This window comes from Perissodus microlepis, chromosome 23, assembly GCF_051167445.1.
Source record: "Perissodus microlepis isolate ML-2025 ecotype Zambia chromosome 23, ASM5116744v1, whole genome shotgun sequence".
NCBI classification, from domain to species: domain Eukaryota; kingdom Metazoa; phylum Chordata; class Actinopteri; order Cichliformes; family Cichlidae; genus Perissodus; species Perissodus microlepis.
Genome location: NC_140482.1, coordinates 512,483 through 533,382, shown reverse-complemented (window position 1 = coordinate 533,382; position 20,900 = coordinate 512,483). Strand labels below are relative to the sequence as shown.

The 20,900-nt window shown below is 40.5% G+C and overlaps 2 non-coding genes across 2 annotated transcripts; one reads left to right on the top strand and one right to left on the bottom strand.

Annotated features, from left to right (window-relative positions):
- Positions 1-12,924: 12,924 nt before the first annotated feature.
- On the top strand, positions 12,925-13,043 carry LOC146360595 (5S ribosomal RNA). Its single transcript, XR_014799581.1, has one exon. It is a non-coding gene; the product is annotated as a 5S ribosomal RNA (ribosomal RNA).
- A 2,127-nt stretch (positions 13,044-15,170) lies between these two features.
- Positions 15,171-15,253, bottom strand: trnal-uaa (transfer RNA leucine (anticodon UAA)). The gene has a single exon. It is a non-coding gene; the product is annotated as a tRNA-Leu (tRNA).
- Between the last annotated feature and the right edge of the window lie 5,647 nt (positions 15,254-20,900).

Sequence of the window (20,900 nt, the reverse complement as noted above, 5' to 3'; positions counted from 1 at the left end):
GGTGAGGGAGTTTCAACAAGTCTGCAACGACTACAGGAACTATTAGAGCGGACATGGTGCTCTAATGGCTGCTTCATTAATGTAGGTCAGAAAGGATCAAACATATCAATAAATTGTGAAATACAAAAATTACTGTTTCACTGCACACACAAACCTTCTCTTATTAGCACAACACTGCCCAGGGCTCAGAGTGTATTCCTTATAGACTATTAAACCTTAGCATGTTATTTTAATGTCTTACAGGTGAAACAGCCAAAAAGTAAAGTTAACTGTAAGTTAAAATATTCAGCTGCAAAAATGCTTTTAGCAAATAATTTTTTATGACTGCTGCTAAAATTCAATACTAGATTTTTGCTGGTCTGATTAAAAGGTTAAATGTAGAAGTTTTAGGATCATATATTAATACTTCCAAAACAATAAAGTTGTTGTAGAGAATCTATATTCATTATTGTTGCTCATCATGGAAAGACAAAGACATCAGACTCTGCTGAAAAATTTTACACCCTCCTACTCTCTGCACACAGCGGTCTGAGGGATCTTCCAGGATCGGGGATTTTATTTATTTTGTTCTTTTTTGGTCTTCCTGGTTAGTAGGTTGTGATTTTCTACCTGTTGATCTCACATTTGAACATGATTTGCTCTGGAGCAGATTAGGTTCAAAGCATGAGTTGACCTGGCATTATGTCTTGGATTACAAAAAAATCCCACATTAAACCTTGAAGTTAGCCGGATAAGACAGCGTTCTGTTTCACAGTAAAGGCCTCAGAGAGTTGTTGCTAACCAAAGTCTATCTTGTACGGCCACGCAGCATCTAATGACGTTTTGTAACCTGCCACTACGAAGGAGCAGTGAAATGATTTCTGTTTTAGCGCACATACACTGTGTGGTGATCAGTATAAGGACATTAAAGTGATGTTCATTGCCACTGAAGCAGATGCATGTGTGTGTTCTGCAGACTGATTGAATCCTTCTGTACGCAGCTTAAAATGAGTCCTGAGGAAAGAGGTTGAATGGAAGTGGTGAGGAAGAGTGTCATGTTTTTTTCCTCTGTAATAAATAAACTAAATAATAAGCACAAATATTTTTGTTTTCCAAATATATTTTTACGAGCGCTGAACATGTGATCAAGATTAGACGATAAATACAAGATTAATTTCACTATTCTGCTGTATTTCTACTTAACACCTACCTGACTCACTTTTGAATGAAATTAATGCAACGTGTGAGACTAATATTTTTAATCAGATCTTAATTTATGCAAAAATATCCATCATAGACCCCAGAAAAAAGCATGAATAAAAAGAACACCCGATCCATGATATTAAAAAAGCCTTGATCATTAATAGCAAGTCTTTTTAATATCAACCAATAAGAGTAAAGTTAGCTTAAAGGCACAACCCCTGTTTTTCAGGCAGAGGAGAAAAAGAGGAGCTTCGTTTAAGATAAAGAAGCATGCAAAGCTACTCTAGTAGAGTCCAAGAATAAGAATATCATGTTGGAAATGAACATGAGGATGATCAAAACACATTCCCTCCAACAAATAAATACTATAGAGAGCGGAGCTGCTTCATCATTTTAAAAAAACAACGTCTTTGGCTGAGCACAAACACAAGCGCTCAGGAATCAGATTAACCAACAACAGACAAGCTTTCTTCCAACAACTCAGAGTAAAGAGTAATGAGCTAACACTGAGTAACTCATTCAAAATAAATAAATTCAAGCACTTTGTAAGCACGTTTAATGTCCATTTTCAAACTTTTCCAGCACATTACCATAAAAAGGATGCATATTTCACTTCGCATCACCTGAGTAAGACCACGTGAAAGGCCAAATGAATAAGTCTTCTCATCAGATATTGATGCTTCTTTCTTATGTGACACAAAAAACAGGAGGAGACAGATCTTTGCTTGTGTTGTTTTTTAAGTTCATTCATTCAAAACTAACTGTAAGACGCTTAACTACATTGCAGTCTGTGTTATTGTTGTAGACCTAATTATCACCTTTAAAGTGTTTGTGCTAATAACATCATGTAGAGTAAGACAGGCATAGAGAACAGCACTGACTGGGAGAGGCTTTGAACAGATGACATACTCAGATCAATTCAACACTTTAGACTTTAAAAATGCACAAGCGTCTTTCAAAAACCTATTTATTTAATCTATCATCATTGATATTATTATGTACAGTTATAATGTACTGTTCATCTCCCTGAAATAAACAGGCAGCCTTAAAGTGTGAAATAGTCACTTGTCTACTGTCTCAGTGGCTGATAGTGCCCCACAGGCCTCAATGTGAGCTTGAAGCCATTATGTTTAAATTGTTTAATGATAAACAGATTTTGAATGAAAGGAGGAAACTTCGGTAGCACAAAAAAGTGCCTATTCTTTGTTCCCATATGGTTCAGTCATATTACCGTCATTTCCCCCTAAGGTGTTCCCAAAGACACCAGGTTAATACTTGAAAAAGCTGCAGCAAGACACAAAAATATCATCAATATTCTGTTTACTTGGTGACAACGTCGCTTTTAGCCTTCAATCAGAAAGCCTGACGTTGGCTAGTTAAGCATCGGGCTAACGTTTAACGCTTTCACTTGAGGGAAGTAACTCGTATTACTGCTACTGCTGTGTAATCTTGGTTAAATTCACAGCATATTCTACAAGTTACCCTGCAATAACTAACTGTTAGAATAGCGGCACCGTATTGTATCGCACTGAGTGCACTTCAATCCTTTATCCCGCGAGTTTGCTAGCTAGCAAAATAATAATACCAATTTTTTAAAAATAACATGTGTAACGTACACACTCGAGAAAATTATTTACTAGTACTTACGCAACTCCCCCGTTGTGAAAACGTACAAATCCTTCTTGTATTTTTCGTTTTCCAGCAAACACTCATTAAAACGGCCTCCAGGCACATTAGTGCACTCACCCCCGACTGATCAGGGAGGGGGTGGGGGGTCACACATTGAAACAGACTAACGTGCAGAGGTACAGCCCAGGCAGAGAAATGTTGCTTTTAGACTTTGCGACTCATTTTATTTCTCTATCTGATAAGAAACTATTCAATCAGATAGTTATTTGTGGTGAATGAAATACGGTTACAGTTTCAAGAAGTTTTAAGCACCAAATCCGAAATCCAAGCACTGCAATATTAAAATCCAATTCAATTTCTTGTTTGCTCCGAAATCTACGACATGACTATATACAGAAAAGCTTGACATTGTATGCAAAAAACCCCGAAAACAATACAAATACATGAACAAAAAATGTTTTAACTGTCAGTTATGTCATTTTAAAATTTTCCAAAACTAACATTTTCTTTGACTGACTGATATTAAATTGATTAGGGTCAAATTTAGTGTGAACAATATTACACAAACAAGCACGTGTGTGCGCATGCGCACATATTAGAATCGCTTCGATCGCTTCTAATATGTGCGCATGCGCACATATTAGAATGCTTCGATCGCTTTTGAGTGGTAACTTTGCTTCGATCTTTTCTGACGTCATAACTTTGCTTTGATCCCAAAACCCATAAATAGGAGCGCTCACCTGTTACTTTATGCTTAACGGACGTTGACCTGCAGCAACTAAAACCCTTTCGAGAAGTTTTGAGAGCAATTTACAGGAGAAACCAAAACAAGTTCAGTTTTGTTTCTCACCAATTTACAGCGCAAACAGACACATTACACCATGTCAGCCAACCCATCCTTCGGCTCAGATGAGCTTGAAATATCTAAAGGGACCATTTTGGGAGATCACCACGTGGTGGAGGCTTTCCTTGGAGAAGGAAGCTTTGGTGTCGTAACGAAATGTCGCGATACAAAAAAGAACCAAACTGTTGCTATCAAAGTCAACAAAAGCGACCCTGAAATTCTGCTCCAGGCAAAACTGGAACTTTTCATCCTGGAGCAGCTACGACGCTTGGATCCAGACAGGTGCAACATTGTCGAATGGAACGGCTATTTCCTCGATGGAGAGCGCATTTGCTTGAATTTCGAACTCCTCGACCAAAGCCTGTCAGACTACATAGGGGACCGGAATAACCAAGGTCTCCCAATGAGAGAAATCAGGCCAATTTTGCATCAGCTCGCAAATGCTCTGTTCCACCTGGGTTCTGTGGGAATAGTTCATGCTGACCTCAAACCTGTCAACATCATGGTTGTGAACCGCAGTGAGTCTCCCGTCAAAGTCAAACTTATAGACTTTGGCATCGCATGTCCTGCTTCTGCAGTGATTCCTGGTGGTGCTGTGGGGACAATTGGTTATTGTGCCCCTGAGATTATGCTTGGCACTTCATATGATGAAGCAATTGACATGTGGTCTCTGGGGCTGGTAGCTGTGGAGCTTGCTACAGGGGTGCCTCTCTATCCTGGGGAAGACGATTATGATGTTTTGAAATTCATAATTGAAACTCAGGGTCAGCTACCAGATCATCTTCTAGAGTCTGGCTTGTACACTGACTGCTATTTCATCGAGGATAACTACAACGAACAGCGCTGGACATTTAAGACCCCAGAACAATTTCAATATGAGACAGATTATCGATCCAAGGAAACTCGATCGATAAAACTTAAGTGTCTCGATGACCTCGAACAACTGCTGAAAGTTAGGCGAGGACCGGAAAATGGCCAAACATTATTTGTAAGGCTAATCAAAGAAATGTTGGCCTTGGATGCAAATCGGCGCATAACACCCTCGGAGGTTCTGAAGCATCCCTTTTTCGACCCTCGCCTCTCAAGGAGAACCCCCTGCACTGACATGAATAGCACAGGGGGAGAACTCCTTGTGCTCTCTCAGCAGCCTTCAAGCTGGAAAAGTCATGGATCGCAAAAATTCAGCTGCAGTTTCCAAAACTCAGTTGAATTTCCTCAAAAAGGAGACATCAACACCTCAGCCAACCCATCTGCCTCTGAAGATGATCTTCAAATAACGGAAGGGACCATTTTAGGAGATCACCACGTGGTAGAGGCCTTCCTTGGAGAAGGAGGCTTTGGTTTGGTAACCAGATGTCGCGATACAAAAAACAAACAAACTGTTGCTATTAAAGTCAACAAGAGCGACCCTGAAATTCTGCTCCAGGCAAAACTGGAAATTTTCATCCTGGAGCAGCTACGACGCTTGGATCCAGACAGGTGCAACATTGTCGAATGGAACGGCTATTTCCTCGATGGAGAGCGCATTTGCTTGAATTTCGAACTCCTCGACCAAAGCCTGTGGGACTACATTGGGGACCGGAATAACCGAGGTCTCCCAATGAGAGAACTCAGGCCAATTTTGCATCAGCTCGCAAATGCTCTGTTCCACCTGGGTTCTGTGGGAATAGTTCATGCTGACCTCAAACCTGGAAACATCATGGTTGTGAACCGCAGTGAGTCTCCCGTCAAAGTCAAACTCATAGACTTTGGCCTCGCATGTCCTGCTTCTGCAGTGATTCCTGGTGACCGTGTGGGGACGGTTGGTTATTGTGCACCTGAGGTTATGCTTGGCATTCCATACGATGAAGCAATTGACATGTGGTCTCTGGGGCTGGTAGCTGTGGAGCTTGCTACAGGGGTGCCTCTCTATCCTGGGGAAGACGATTATGATGTTTTGAAATTCATAATTGAAACTCAGGGTCAGCTACCAGATCATCTTCTAAAGTCTGGCTTCTACACTGACTGCTATTTCATCGAGGATAACTACAACGAACAGCGCTGGACATTTAAGACCCAAGAACAATTTCAATACGAGACAGATTATCGATCCAAGGAAACTCGATGGATAAAACTTAAGCGTCTCGATGACCTCGAACAACTGCTGAAGGTTAGGCGAGGACCGGAAAATGGCCAATCATTATTTGTAAGGCTAATCAAAGAAATGTTGGCCTTGGATGCAAATCAGCGCATAACACCCTCGGAGGTTCTGAAGCATCCCTTTTTCGACCCTCGCCTCTCAAGGAGAACCCCCTGCACTGATATGAATAACACAGGGGGACAAAACCTTGTGCTCTCTCAGCAGCAATCATCGTTTGGGTGGCCAGAATTCTAGGGGAGCTAGAAATTCTTGTGGAAAAAAAGCCCAAAACAATAACATCAACAAAAACAACCAATGAATATGGTCTTAAACTTGGGCACAATTTGGCTTGAAATCCATCAACTAATCTCTCAATATTCAAAGCGGAGCAGCAGACAACTTACCATCACATCAGTCCTTCAATCAGACCTACAACAAACGTCTTCCTTCTCTCACCCCAACCGGTCGCAGCAGATGGCCGCCCCAACCTGAGCCTGGTTCTGCTGGAGGTTTCTTCCTGTAAAAAGGGAGTTTTTCCTTCCCACTGTCGCCAAAGTGCTTGCTCATAGGGGGTCATATGATTGTTGGGTTCTCTGTATGTATTATTGTAGGGTCTACCTTACAATAATACATACAGCCTTGAAGTGACTGGTGATGTGATTTGCTGCTGAATGAATTCGGAACTAATTGGAAATCTGAATATTAATTAAATAAACCTGCTTTGAGCATCAATTAATTGTTGTTTGAAATTCTTTATAAATATATAAATATAGTGCCACTCTTCTACTGTTTAAATTGCAACTGTTTAATACTGACTAATTTATTCATACACTTGAGCATAAACACACGCACAGTAAATGGCCTGTATTTGTACAGCGCTTTACTTAGTCCCCAAGGACCCCAAAGAGCTTTACACTACATTCAGTCATTCACACATTCACACACTGGTGATGGCAGCTACATTGTAGCCACAGCTACCCTGGGGCGCACTGACAGAGGCGAGGCTGCCGGACAGTGGCGCCACCGGGCCCTCTGACCACCACCAGTAGGCAACGGGTGAAGTGTCTTGCCCAGGGACACAACGACCGAGACTGTCGGAGGCGGGGCTCAATCTGGCAACCTTCCAATTACAGGATGAACTGCGAACTCTTGAGCCACGATTGCCCTATATACACATATACTTTACAGTACTAGTCAGTGCTTACATACTAGTTCTTTTCCCTACTTTTTCATGCTTACTGGTACAAATGCCTGTTACTAGAGTTAAATGCTATCAATGTATTCTCACAGTTATGGAACTGTCAAATGCATACAAAATAACGCTCACGTAAACATAACTGTGCACTAGTTTGCCCTTATTGCTGCAGTTTGTTTCAAATCACTTTGAATAAAGCTCAGCGTCTCTCAAGCTCTCTCTTACTATCTCTCACTCTCTCTCTCTCTCTCTCTCTCTCACACACACACACACACACACACACACTATGTAACGTTTCAGCAAGAAAATACCCCCCCTCCCCTCCACAGTGACACCACCACCACTAGTCTGCACAGCTGACATGAGGCAGCATGGATCCATCCTTTCATGCTATTTATGCCAAATTCTGACCCGACCATCTGCATGTCAGAGCAGAAATCAAACTCATCAGACCAGGCAACATTTATCCAATCTACTCATGTCAAATTTTGAGAACTGTAGCTTCAATTTCCTGTTCTTAGCTGACCAAAACGCTCTTCTGCATTCTTTGGTTGGAACAAATGGTTGTATGAGCTACGGTTGCCTTCCTATCAGACATTTTTCTCTGACCGTTGACATCAATAAGGCAGTTTTTCCAAGAGAACTGCCTTTCACTGGATATTTTCTCTTTTTTGTCACCGAAAAGGGTGTCTGTGTTACTTCTTGTCTTATATATATTGTCTCTGTTTTCCTCTGTCCTTTGTCAGAGTGTCTGTTCACCTACCCCCTGTGTCTCCATATTCCCAGTGTTCAAGGTTTCCGAGTGTTTTCCCAGTTTAGGTTTTCATGGTTGGTTCTGTTTGCTACTCAGCCAGAATAAACAGCTCGCTCTTTTAAAAGTAGGCTCCAGAATGGATGATGGGATGTTCGCATGTCTTTATGTAACACTGAGTGTGCTGAACTAAAGGTAGGCCTAGTTTCATTTTCATGGTCATTATTATCAAGACAATGATTACGCCTTATTCTGATTATTTCTCCCTTTTGGAGGTGTAACATTTACATGAGGGGTGTAGGAACATTTCCCCCTAAATATTTTTAGATACATTTTTGTTGAAGTCACTGTTTTTGTCGTATTGATGATAATGCAGCTCAAATAAATGCTTTTAAATAAAAGAATAACCGTTCAAAGTGCTCAGTGGTGAAACTGTAACTCTTTCAGAGTTTGACAGCTGGACAAGTGATGCCGTATTTAAAGAAACATGAGATGAGTGCAGCATATTATCTGAACAGAGATCATTCAATGAGCAAGAATAAACACTGAAAGAGAAACACTTCACTGTTGATTATCATATGAAGTCTAATGAAAGCTGTTAATCTGTTAATATCCTGTTAATCTGCATACAGCAAATACAGAACATGCGACTTTAAAGCATCCAGCAAAGTGATAACTGTCCTCTGCCCACTAAGTAGTGACTCTACAAAAGATTATTTTCAATATCATCTTTATATTATATTTATATTATATTTAGTTATTCTCCAGCGCAACAATGTAAGGAGCTCTGTGATTGGTTAGGAAAGGACAGACTGGCCACCTCGATTTTTCTTCACTGCACATTGATCCATAGCTTTGCTCTGTAAAGGCTAACAACGTGCTTTTGCTTTACAAAGACATTTAGCGTCGGTATTCACTCTCTTAAAATGCCACTGAACACTGGAGTGAAATGGAGCCCTGATCCTCAGAGTTTTATTGTTCCTAACATTTCTTATAGATAGCACAGATAGTGCCCCACTGCAGTAATCACTCATGTCTAGATATTCCTGTTAAAAGGGAGTTTTTCCTCCCCACTGTAACATGGCAAACATAGCAAACGGATAATCCAGCTGAAGCTTCAGACAGCCGTCAGACAGTGAAACACTGCCATCTGCTGGACTCGAATAACAAAGACGCTGCTTTGACGGGTGAGGGAGTTTCAACAAGTCTGCAACGACTCAAGCATCAAACTACAGAACTATTGTAGCGGACATGGTGCTCTAATGGCTCCATTAACGCAGGTCAGAAAGGATCAAACATATCAATAAATTATAAAACACAAAACGTCTCTTATTGCCCAGGGCTCAGGAAGTGAGTGTGTTCCTTATAGCCTATTAAACCTTAGCAGGTTATTTTGATGTGTTACAGATGAAACAGCTATCCAGTAACATTCAGCTACAAAAATGCTTTTTTATCATTACTTTTTTACAGCTTCGCACTTTTACACAAGTTTTATCATCAGTGTCACAATGGCTGCTGCTAAAATTGAGTACAAGATATTTGTTGGCCTGATTAAAAGGTCTTGATGCGTGCTCAATCATCCAGGGAAGTAAATCTCCAAAAGTTGATTCTGTTCTTCTGGACGTAGCGTTTTCAGTCAGAGAAACCAGCCGACTGAAGGAACAATGGGCTGGGAGGTCAGTTCCTTAATCATGATTATGCAAATTCTCATGACCATTGATCAACAACCACTGATCAATGGTCTTGAGTACCATTTACAGAGAGTTGGAGAACAGCTGCAATCACAGCATTGTAAGATGGTGACAGATGTACCCTTAGGCCCCCTCCTCGATTCAGAGAGGGTCTTTCCCTTTTCACGTAAATGGCCTCCTTGACTCCGCCCTCAAACCAGCGTTCATTGCAGTTATTGTTGACAATCATATTGTATCGTGTAACCATCCAGCTCACATATTAAATGTAAATGTAAATGATTTGTTGAACTCAAGACATGATGAATGTTCCTGCATTAAAACACATCCAGCCTAGTGTTCTCACTCTCCCTAAATGGATCTGTTACATTAGTGATATATGGGAGTTGTGTTTCAGTCTTTTCCACATGAGGACATTTACATTTAGTTTTTGCTTTACTGATGAGTGGCTGGTTAACCTGCAGTGGTTGAAGTATGTGTCGGTCGTCTGGAAGAGTAGGTGTAGAAGACGTCTTTAATGAATGTAATGCTCTGAAGGTGTCAGTGATTACTGTGAATTCATTATAAAAGTGCATTTCAGTGAATAAAGTGAATAAAGACAGGCCCTCATGGTGAAGCTCAGGTGTCCATAAAGTGTAACAGGAGAGCTTTGTCATACTTTCAGATATTTTACATGAGCCCGTCTTTCAATAAATAAATAAATAAATAAATAATTCATTCATCCACAGGAAACACAATGCTCATATCTGAAAGTAAACTCTGATATATATCCCCGACTAGGGTTACTACTAAATAAAGGATCGCCCCAAAATGACTAAATATATAAAGACACTCTCCAGAAGAAGTTAAAGGGATTTTGTTTATTGTACAAGCAATATCTTCATAAGAATTACAAATTCTGCAGACATATTACCTTCTTACTGAACCTGAATAACTCACACACAGACGTGTCTGCTGCTTATCTTTGTTCAAACATGATGTTTTATCTTCTCTTCAAAACACATTACTCATCTTTCTGGCATCATGTTACATGAAAACACCTGCATTCTACCTGTGTCATTGTACCACAAAGACAATGATTGCAACACTGTGCTTGCAAAATAGAAGAAATAAGACGACCAGCAAATACATAAAAGATGGTAAAAGTGATTCCATCTTTGTGTCTCCTCCCATTGTTTCCCCAGTCTGTCTAGTTCCCATATTCCCAGGACACCGCTGGACAACAAGTGGGTATTCCAAGACTGAGAGACAGCCAGAGTTGGCAAAAGATCAGACATTCTCTACTTAAGTAGAAGTAAAAATACTATTGTTCCAGTGAAAGTTAAAGTACTGATTCAACTTCATTACTCAGTTAAAGCAAAAAAGTACAGGCTCGAAGCGCTTACAGAGAAAAGCATACAACAGAATACAACAGAATGCTGTTCGCGGCAGTAACACACACTTGGAGGAGAGGCTCCAGCCGTCCATTCCAGCCCTATCCCTAACATTAACTCTAACCATAACTTTAACCTTAACCCTATCAGGTCTTGTTTTACAAAGCGATTCATGATTAGAACAAAAAACACATTTACACATACCGATGATTTGTCACATAGCATCGTTACCTGTTGGGATGAGAACGTGTTGTTTCCAGAGCACCACAAATTGGGGTTTCTGTAGCTCAGGTAGGAAACCTACTAATCAGAAAGTTGCTGGTTCAATCCCCGCCTGCTCCAGCCTGCATGCCAAATATCCTTGGGCAAGACACCAACCCCAAGTTGCTCTCCGATGCATCCATCGGGAGGATGAATGCGTATTACTGTTAGATAGAAAGCACTTACAGAGAAAAAGCATAGAAAAAAGTGAGTGCATGAATGAGGCAAGTTGTAGAGAGTAGAAAAGTTTTATACAAGAACCAGTTCATTTACCGTTATATTTTAGTTTTATTTTCAGCTCTGTACTTTTTACATGTAATATTGATTCATTAGATTGACTACACGTATTACACCTAACTTGCGGACAGCAAATTTAAACAACTGTAATAATTTATTTTCAGCATCTGAAATATTTATTTAGTTTGTTTTTTGTTTTCTTTTTGGCTCCTGATATTAGCCAACTACTATTTGTCAATGTTGAACTAATAATGAATCTAAGAAAAAGTATTTGTCACGGTTGGCCAGCGTCAACCGTGGGGATGTGAGGAAGGAGGAGCCAGGCACGGAGCTCTGAATGCAAGCAGTGCGTTTATTTACAGTGAATGGAAAATAACAATAAATCCGCAGTGCGTTCCCGACTCCCGTGAAATGTCCTCTTCCCAGTGCTAGTGTTCCTTGTCTCCGCTCCTCAGTGTCTGAGCACCCCGTGCTCGCTGCCCTCTCGTCTCCACGCTTCTCCTGGGGAGATAACAAACAGGCAGCCGTAAGACACATACAATGCGGCAGACTATCCGTACTGACTGGCCGAGAGACTAACGTGAAGTCACGCAATGATCCAGCGTCAGAGAGAGCGCCACCGCATTCTTAAGTAGCTCCTCCGACAAGGCTTGATCAGCTGTGTGATGGTCTTCAGGTGTGGCCAACCACCTGGCAGGGCCACACCCACCAGGCCTGAAGGATGCAGTTAGGAAATAGCTGTCACAAAAAAATGTTATCTTCATACACGTCACGGCTGTGTAAGCACTGATATTGATAATAGATGTGATCACAAAGAGACAACATTTTTGCTAAATGTAATTATTATATTAGAAATTTATAAAACTTGTAATTCGAATTTTTCCAAATGAGAACATATACCTTTTTTTGCTTTACTGATCAGTGTTTGGTTGGTTAACTGCAGGTGTTCAGGCACGAGTCCGTATTCTGGAAGAGCAGGTGGTGAAGATGACTTCAGCGACTGAAATGCCCTGAAGGTGGAATTAAAGATAAACTTTATTTGAACATAAATCAGTAAAGACAGGCCTCCATCCTGACATGCAGTACTTGCATTACATATGTATGATATGCATCCTCACAGAAGCCAGATGATGCCAGCATGTTTTTTAAGCCAATGTCTGGATATGAGTATATGTGAATGTGAGTATAAGTGTGGCAGGAGAGTAAGTTCTCCCTCTTTCTTGGAAGTATACAAAAGCCAACGAGTTCTTACCGAATGAGAAGTGAAGCCTGGAGATGAGCAGAGATCAAGTCAAGTGCAGTTCAGACACGCTGTTAAGCGAAAGCACACCTCAGAAACGGCCTTTTTATACATGCTGTAACGACACATACACGCTTACGTTTTTTGTTTTCTATATTTAAGTTAAAATCTCCAAACCACAAAAATGTTGGACTTCCAAATCGTCCGAACACACTGTGTGCTCTCTGTCACTTTTACACTGTGCTGTAATCAACGAACATGTCTTCTTATCGCGATGTTACTGCGAGAAAATCATTTGTGCAGCTCAATGTTGTCGCTGTAACATATGACGTTTAGCACAATAATATATATCAAACTGTGTGACATTTGCCACCGATAAAAGGTCTTTTTGACAGCTTTGCTTTCGCTTACGGCCATACCACCCTGAACACGCCCGATCTCGTCTGATCTCGGAAGCTAAGCAGGGTCGGGCCTGGTCAGTACTTGGATGGGAGACCGCCTGGGAATACCAGGTGCTGTAAGCTTTTGCACTTCAACACACAAACTGCAGAGGGCGCTAAAACTGTCACTACTCCTTCCTTCTCTCTCTAGTTTCTTCCTGCTTTCTTTTAAGCACAAAAGCGCCTCGCTGACCATTTCCCAGGTGCTAATTACAGACCTCTCATAGGGAATATTTCCTTTTGACAGTAACAGCCATAAAACCTAATACAGCACCTCACTGTCAATAACTGATTAAACGGACAAAACACATTTACTAGGGAGCCAATAAGATGGAGACATAGTAAGTTAGAGAGAAAAAAAAACAAACAATATGTGGCAAGTGGAATTTAATCTAATTATAAAAACAATCAAACAGTTTTGGTTCATAGTTAACAGAGACTTGCAGGAAAAACACCACATCACATTCATATAAATACACAGATCTGACAGACTTGTGCGGGCACAAAGTGAAGGAAGTGTTGAGTTCATCTGCATGGAGCATGGATAATGGAATGGAAAATTTCTATTATTCTCAATTAAAGTGTTTAAGTTCCTATGCATATGCTTAGTTGTGACACTGTAATAGACTGTTCAGTGGAAATTTCTAAAACTACATGAACTTATTTCAGCCTCAGTAGAAGACAACTCTCTGTGACCATGTGTCATCTTCTGCTCCTCTCTTGAGTGGTGTCCCACAGGGCTCAGTTCTCGGCCCCCTCCTCATTTCTTTGCATCTGCTCCCTCTTGGTTCTATGCTGGGAAAATACGGCATTGCATTTCCCTTTTTTGCTGATGACTGTCAGATCTATGTCCCTATAAAGAAAAAAGGCCCATATTCCGTACAGCCATTACCTCAGTGTCTTGATGACATGAAGGCTTGGATGTCTCTTAACTTTTTAAAATTCAGTGACAAAAAGACTAAGGTGATGGTTTTTGGTAGCCCCACTGAGACCCCCAATGTGAATTTAGATACCTTGGCCCAGTATAATCAGAGAATCACAATCAGAATGAGAAAGACTTTATTTATCCTCAAGGGACAATTATGATACAACAGAGCAGCATGACGTTGAAGATAAGGAAAGGGCATAAACAGGCAATAAGAGTGAGATAATAAATGCACAGAGTATACAGTATATACACAATTTTAAAATTACACAGTTTTAAAATTAAAGTGACTGATAAGCCAGCTGTCACAAACCTGGGGGTCATAGTGAACTCTGAACTGAAGCTTGAAAGTCAGATTAAGGCAGTGGTAAAATCAGGCTTCTTTCACCTCAGGCAGCTGATAAAATAAAGCCAATTCTTTCGCGGCAACACTTTGAGACAGTTATCCACGCCATTGTTAGCACTCGGCTGGATTACTTTAATGCACTTTATGTGGGGGTCCGTGCTTCATACATTACTCATCTACAGAGGGTGCAAAATGCTGCAGGTCGTCTTTTAACTGCCACTCGAAAGTTTGAGCACATCTCCCTTATTTCAGCTTCACTTCAGTGGCTGCCCATTTCATAGGATTCATTTTAAAATTCTTTTATTTGCTTTTAAAGCCCTCCATGGCCTAGCCCCATCTTATCTCTCTGAGCTGCTACAGCCTTATACGTCAGCTGGTCAGCTGTTCCTGAATGTACCCAGGACTGAGTGTAAACTTAGAGGACATCGTGCTTTTGCTGCAGCATCTCCCAAACTGTGGAACGATCTGCCTTTAGAGATTAGACAGATCTCTTCTCAGCCTGTTTTTAAATCACTCCTGAAAACTCATCTCTTCACTCCGACCTTTGACACCTTGTAAGATGTTAGTTTTAGTTTATTTTTATGTTAGTTGTTTTAGTTGATTATATGCTGTTCTGTCTTGTTTTTTTAATATAGGGCTGTTTTAATCTTTACTATGTGTTTTATTTTATTCTGTTTTGTTTTATTCTACTGTTTGTTTTTTTTTACTTATTTACTGTACAGCACTTTGGTCCTGCGCTGGGTACTTTAAAGTGCTTTATAAATAATGTTGGATTGGATCATCCTCCACACCACAGCCATTTTTGTATTCAACAGGACACATCCACATGAATTTTCAGCACATCCAAAAGTCCGTGTGGCTTTGTCACTCCTAAGAAAACAGACACAATCTTCTCCAGTCCCTCTGGATCATTTGTACGCTGGCTATAGGTTTATTTCTCTACCAGGAGTGGGGTTTGAACCCACGTGGACACATATCCATTGGAGCTTAAGTGCAACGCCTTCACCACTCGGCCATCCTGGTCCGACTGAGCTGAGCCGCGTAACAGTCACCCAGCGGTAAAATCATTACTCACAGCATTAAAATGCTTTTTACAAAGTTATATATGAATAAAATAAATCCTATTAACAGGACAGTGTTGCTTTGGCAGAGAGAAGAACGTGTGCAACAGCTTTTATTTAAAAAATATGTTTGTGCAGTTTGGAGACTACAAGGTCAAAATATAAAAAATACTGTATTACAGCATCAATAAGAGGCCTGTTCCTCACAGCCACACTGACCCGAACACGCCTGTCAGACATTAGAAAATAATTACAGCTTCAAAATGGCTTTTTTTCCCATAGTAATACAAATAAAATGATACATTTTTGTTTTTAACGGCTCAGTGTTGGATTCACAGAGAGCACACAGTCTCTTAAGATCATTTGAAGTAAAAGATTTTTTTCTATTTGGAAACTTCAACTAACACATACAAGATACAAATACAAGAATATAATTTGAGTATAAATCTTCACACATCAGCAGCTTTTCTTGTGTAACCGCATCTTTGTCCAGAAAGTAAAGTGAGGAATGATGTTGGTGTATTTTTGTCATCCTGGAGCTTTCAGACTCATGAAGTCACACTGAGCTGAAGCTCTGCTCTACAACAGAATCACGAGAGTGTCTCCGATAAGCTGCTGAGATGATTTTTGTTTTAATTTTTTAACTGTACACAAGCACTGGGACTGAAAACAGGTTTTGATCTTTGGTTTCATTCTATAATGGAAACAAGAGAGAAAAGTGTGAAACTGTCCATGCCTGTCTGAGAAAGGTGTATAAAGTGTGTAGTGACGGGTTTTACAGCCTTAAAAAATCTAAAATAATTGTAAAAAATAAAGCTGGCTACTTCGCAGATTTCACCTATCGCTGGTTATTTTTAGAACGTAACACCTGCGATAAACGAGGGGACTCTATATAAAAATACTGAGAAATTTCAGTCCTTTCTCTCTTTTGCTCTGAGGCGCGATAGAAAAATATCGACAAGTTGATGAACATCATCTACATATATATTCGATAAATGCCCAAGACATCTTGAGAAATGTAAATCACCGCTTGATTTGTCCATTTGGTTGACTTTTTATGGAAAATCTGACCTTAAACAAGACGCGAATATCACACCGGAAACGAAGCGCCCTACGGGAGATTCCCCACCGGAAGTAGCATATGCTAAGGTGCGCATAGTCGATTGTAACTGACTGTAAAAAGTCAGCACAATGAAAATAAACTCCACCTAAACTTGGTTCATATCTGACCCAGATAGACTGCAGGTCATAGCTTCTTACCTGAAGTTCAGTTCACCTGACACTCGGATCGGCGGCCGCCTCGGGTCTGCCCTCCTCCTGCCTTCCCTTTCCCTTGTTCCCTCATCCACCTGCTGGCCTCCACCACTTGCTAATGTTACTGAATCTGTGGAAGCTCCGCCATAGCCACCACCAAACAATTGAGTTATTTTTACACATCTGCCAGCATCTGGCCAATCCACCACCTTTCATTGTTTATACAAAAAACAAAAGAAAAGAAAAAAAAACTTCGGCCCATAAAAACGAAAAATCACCATCGGCCCACCGAGTCCAGCTATGGCTGCATATGTGTTTAATAGTCATTTATTTTTGTACAGGGCCAGCAAAACAACAGTTTTTGAGGGCATTTTCATGCATATTGGAATCCCGACTTCTCTGACGAGGCTAACCAGATCGCCGTTTACTCCAGCGAGACATCATTCCCGGGTCCGTGTTTTGATTTACGAGGTAAGTCGAACGCAACACGCAAAGTAACGAATAAAGACCCTATCCAAATCCCAGTAACGATTAAGGCGTTCCTGATTTTGGCATAATAATGAGTTACCGTGCTCGTTACCTCAATAATAACGTAGTTACTGTAACGCGTTAGTCCCTACACTGCTAATAACAAAGAACTGTAATGACAACCTAGGCATAATAGAGATGAACAATGGACTTAAACATAGAAATAAACTCAAACTCAAAACGCTGGGTCAAAAGACTCAGGATCGTGACATGAACAGAATCAAAGTTTTCATTACACGGATGATTGAACAGCGTTTGATTAAATGAACAATAACTGCTCTTATTTGAATAAAGGAATAAATGAGTACAACATCATATCTGAACAGAGAGATGTAACATACACCAAATTCAAATTCACTGAGCCAGCAGCAAAACAGCTTGTAACATGTTGTTTTGTGTGATTCAGGTGGACTGAAAGAGTCTAATACAGGTAAACTATTAATAATATCAGAATATGAAAGACTGCCGTCCACTTTAGCTAATTAAATAAGATCCAGAAGAGGCAGAGCATTAACAAGAACACTGTCAGTGTCTGTGTGTCATAGTTCTGAGTCTTTGTCCCAGTGTTTTGCGTTGGTGGATTTTTCAATGTTGCTTATGCTATATTTTTATTCTTATAGTAACTGATGTTTCCTAGTTTAGTTTTCTTGCTTGATTGTTTGCCTTGATAGCCAAACTTAACAAAACAAAAAGGTGGGGGGAGGAGGACTGGGCGGTTGAGCCAAATCAAAAAAATAATAAAACAAAAAGAGGTCAATAGCTTCCCTGTGCCTAAATAAAATAAAATGTAAAACAAAAAGGCCTATCTAGCTACTCGACAAAAAGGTCAGTAAAAACATGCAAACGTGGCGTCAACCGCATAACCTAGTGCAGGGGTCGGCAACCCTGGGCACGCGTGCCAGGTTAACTGATGGCACAACCATAGTTGGACTGGCCATCCCGGTATGCCGGTGGTGATTTTTCGTTTTTATGGGGGGATGATTTTTGTTCGTTTTTTTTTAATAACAGTATAAACAATGAAAGGTGGTGGATTGGCCAGATGCTGGCCGATGTGTAAAAATAAATCAGTTGTTTAGTGGTGGCTATGGCGGAGCTTCCACAGAGGCCAGCAGGTGGATGATGGAAAGGGGAGGCAGGAGGAGGAGAGACCGAAGGCGGCCGCCGGTCCGAGTGTCAGGTGAACTGAACTTCAGGTAAGAAGCTATGACCTGCAGTCTATCTGGGTCAGATATGAACCAAGTTTAGGTGGAGTTTATTTTCGTTGTGCTGACTTTTTACAGTCAGTTACAATAACTTGTACTGCGTGCTAGCTAGCATGACGGAGTTTCTATACAGCTGGGTGGGTGCTTTGATGTTACTGGTAGTGAACTTTATTTTATTCATAAGGTTAGTTAGTAGAGTTTCCAACCGTCCCGTAAAAAACTGAATCGTCCCGCATTCAGAGAAAATATTATGCGTTTCGTATTGAGCTGAAAAGGAAAACAGTTTGTCCCGTACTTCAGCTAGAAGGAAAAAAAGACACAAAGCTGGAGTTATTCTGTGTCTTTGCTGCACAGCTGTCTCTTCTTCTCTCATTCTCTCCCCTCCCTCTCCTGTTGCTTCTTCAATCATGAAACTGATCAATGATCAGCGGCTTTTCTCTCTTGTTTGTTTATCGCCCACTTTGCGCCAGAAAGAGGAAACCAGCGGATGTCGCACTAATCAACAGCAGCACGTTTAAGCTTGATCAGCTGTTGTTAGAATTTATTTAATATTAATTTCTAGTATCAGCTGATGTTTGCTGGAGCCACAGCTGTAAAGCTGCTGGTCATGATATCGGGTTGGATATGTGGTGAGAGGGAATCTGAATGTAAGTTTTATTTGTACAATGAAGGAAGTTGCCAGGAGAATAATCTCCTCCTTAATGTCAGCAAGACTAAGGAGCCGATCGTGGACTTCACTACAAAGCAGGAATTACAAGCCCCTCATCATTAGTGGCACACCAGTGGAGAGAGTGGACAGTTTCCGATACCTGGGTGTCCACATCAATCAGGACCTGTCATGGTCCTGTCACATCAGCACCGTGGTTAAGAAAGCCCACCAGCGTCTCTTCTTCCTCAGAAGACTCAGAGACTTCCATCTGCCACTGAGGGTGCTCAAGAACTTTTACTCCTGCACCATCGAAAGCGTCCTGACGGGAAACATCTGCACCTGGTTTGGGAACAGCACCGAGCAGGACAGACGAGATCTGCAAAGAGTGGTGCGCTCAGCCGAACGCATCATTCGATCAGAGCTTCCTGACCTGCTGACCAAAGCCAGGAAGATTATGATGGGCCTCTCCCATCCCAATAATGGACTCTTCTCACTGTTGAGGTCTGGGAAGCACTTCTCTTGAGGCCAAAACAGAGAGAATGAGGAGGAGCTTCTTCCCTCAGGCTATTCGGGCCCTGAACCAGGTGTAGGACTGGACTCTCACACACATCACATCACCACATGCACTCTGGTTTTTCTTCTTGCACACTTCCTAAAATTTATAATTTCTTTTGACTAATAATCTCTTACGTAAACTGTTATTTGTACATTTTTACTGTTATTTGCACAATTTTACTGTAAATTTCTAAGTTAAAGCTGTAAATTTTGTAGTAACCTGTAAATTTGTATATCTTACTGTAAACCTACTGTCATTTAATGGTCGGGCGCTGCACAGCTACAAGCATTTCACCTCATGTCATACTGTGTATGGTTGTGTGTGTGACAAATAAAATTTGAATTTGAAGTTCACCTAAACCAGGCTTTCTTTGTGTTAGCTGCCTGACAAAACCTAAAACTCTAGTCAGGGATTGCAGGTGTCACAACGGACATTATCAGCTTTCTCTGTCAATCCTATCTTTCTGTTTCACACTCTGTGCGCACTCATATAAAAAAAATCTTTAAAAAAAATAATCACATGACTCTTCTTCCACACAGCATGATCCCAGAGTGCCGCTTGCTCCAATCAGCACTGTTAAAACAATGAGATTAATGCTGCATTAAAAAATGAGCCTTTAGCACATAGAGAGGATTAAACAGGTTAATTTGAGCTCATTATTTCTAAGGCAGATGCTACACATTAGAGCTCTGAAACTTCAAATTGGACACATTCAAACACTAAAGCTTACTCTCTCACAGACTAACAAAAGAGACTCTACATCGCACTTAAAACACGCTGCGAATAAAATAATCAGTGAAAATTAGTTTATTTTAAAGCACAACTCATAACCTGCTCCTGATATTTTTCGTTTTTATTCTCTCAGCTGCAGGGTTTAAGGGTTAATTAATTATCAATTAATGACAGTGGGTGTGAATACAGATTATTGAACTGTAAAACAGGAGAAATAATAAGCAAAGACATTCGCCTCGTCAGCCATGCCACAGTTTATTGGACAGGAAAAAGCAAACCTTCATGAATTCATCCACTAACTTCTGAATTCTATAACTATAGCCTTGTTTGTTTGTTATTTCTTTTGTTACAAATAAATACATTTATAAACAAATATGCATAAACACTTAATAAACACATAAACTCAGCGTGAAATTACATGGGGTAAAGTTCATAATATTCATTTATGCATTTTTATGTTTTTTTATATGTTTTTTTATGTAGCTATGGACGCATTACTGAGTCTTGCAAGAATGCCAACCTTACAAGCAGCGACAGTTTTTTTTATTTAATAAAAGATGAGCAATAATTGTGAGAACAAGAGAAGATGTAGCCAATTAGAAACAACTGTCAAAATGTACAACATGCAAGCTAAGAAAGCAAAGTGTAACGATGTTGCCATAATTTTAGTGATCGTTGTATCTTTTCA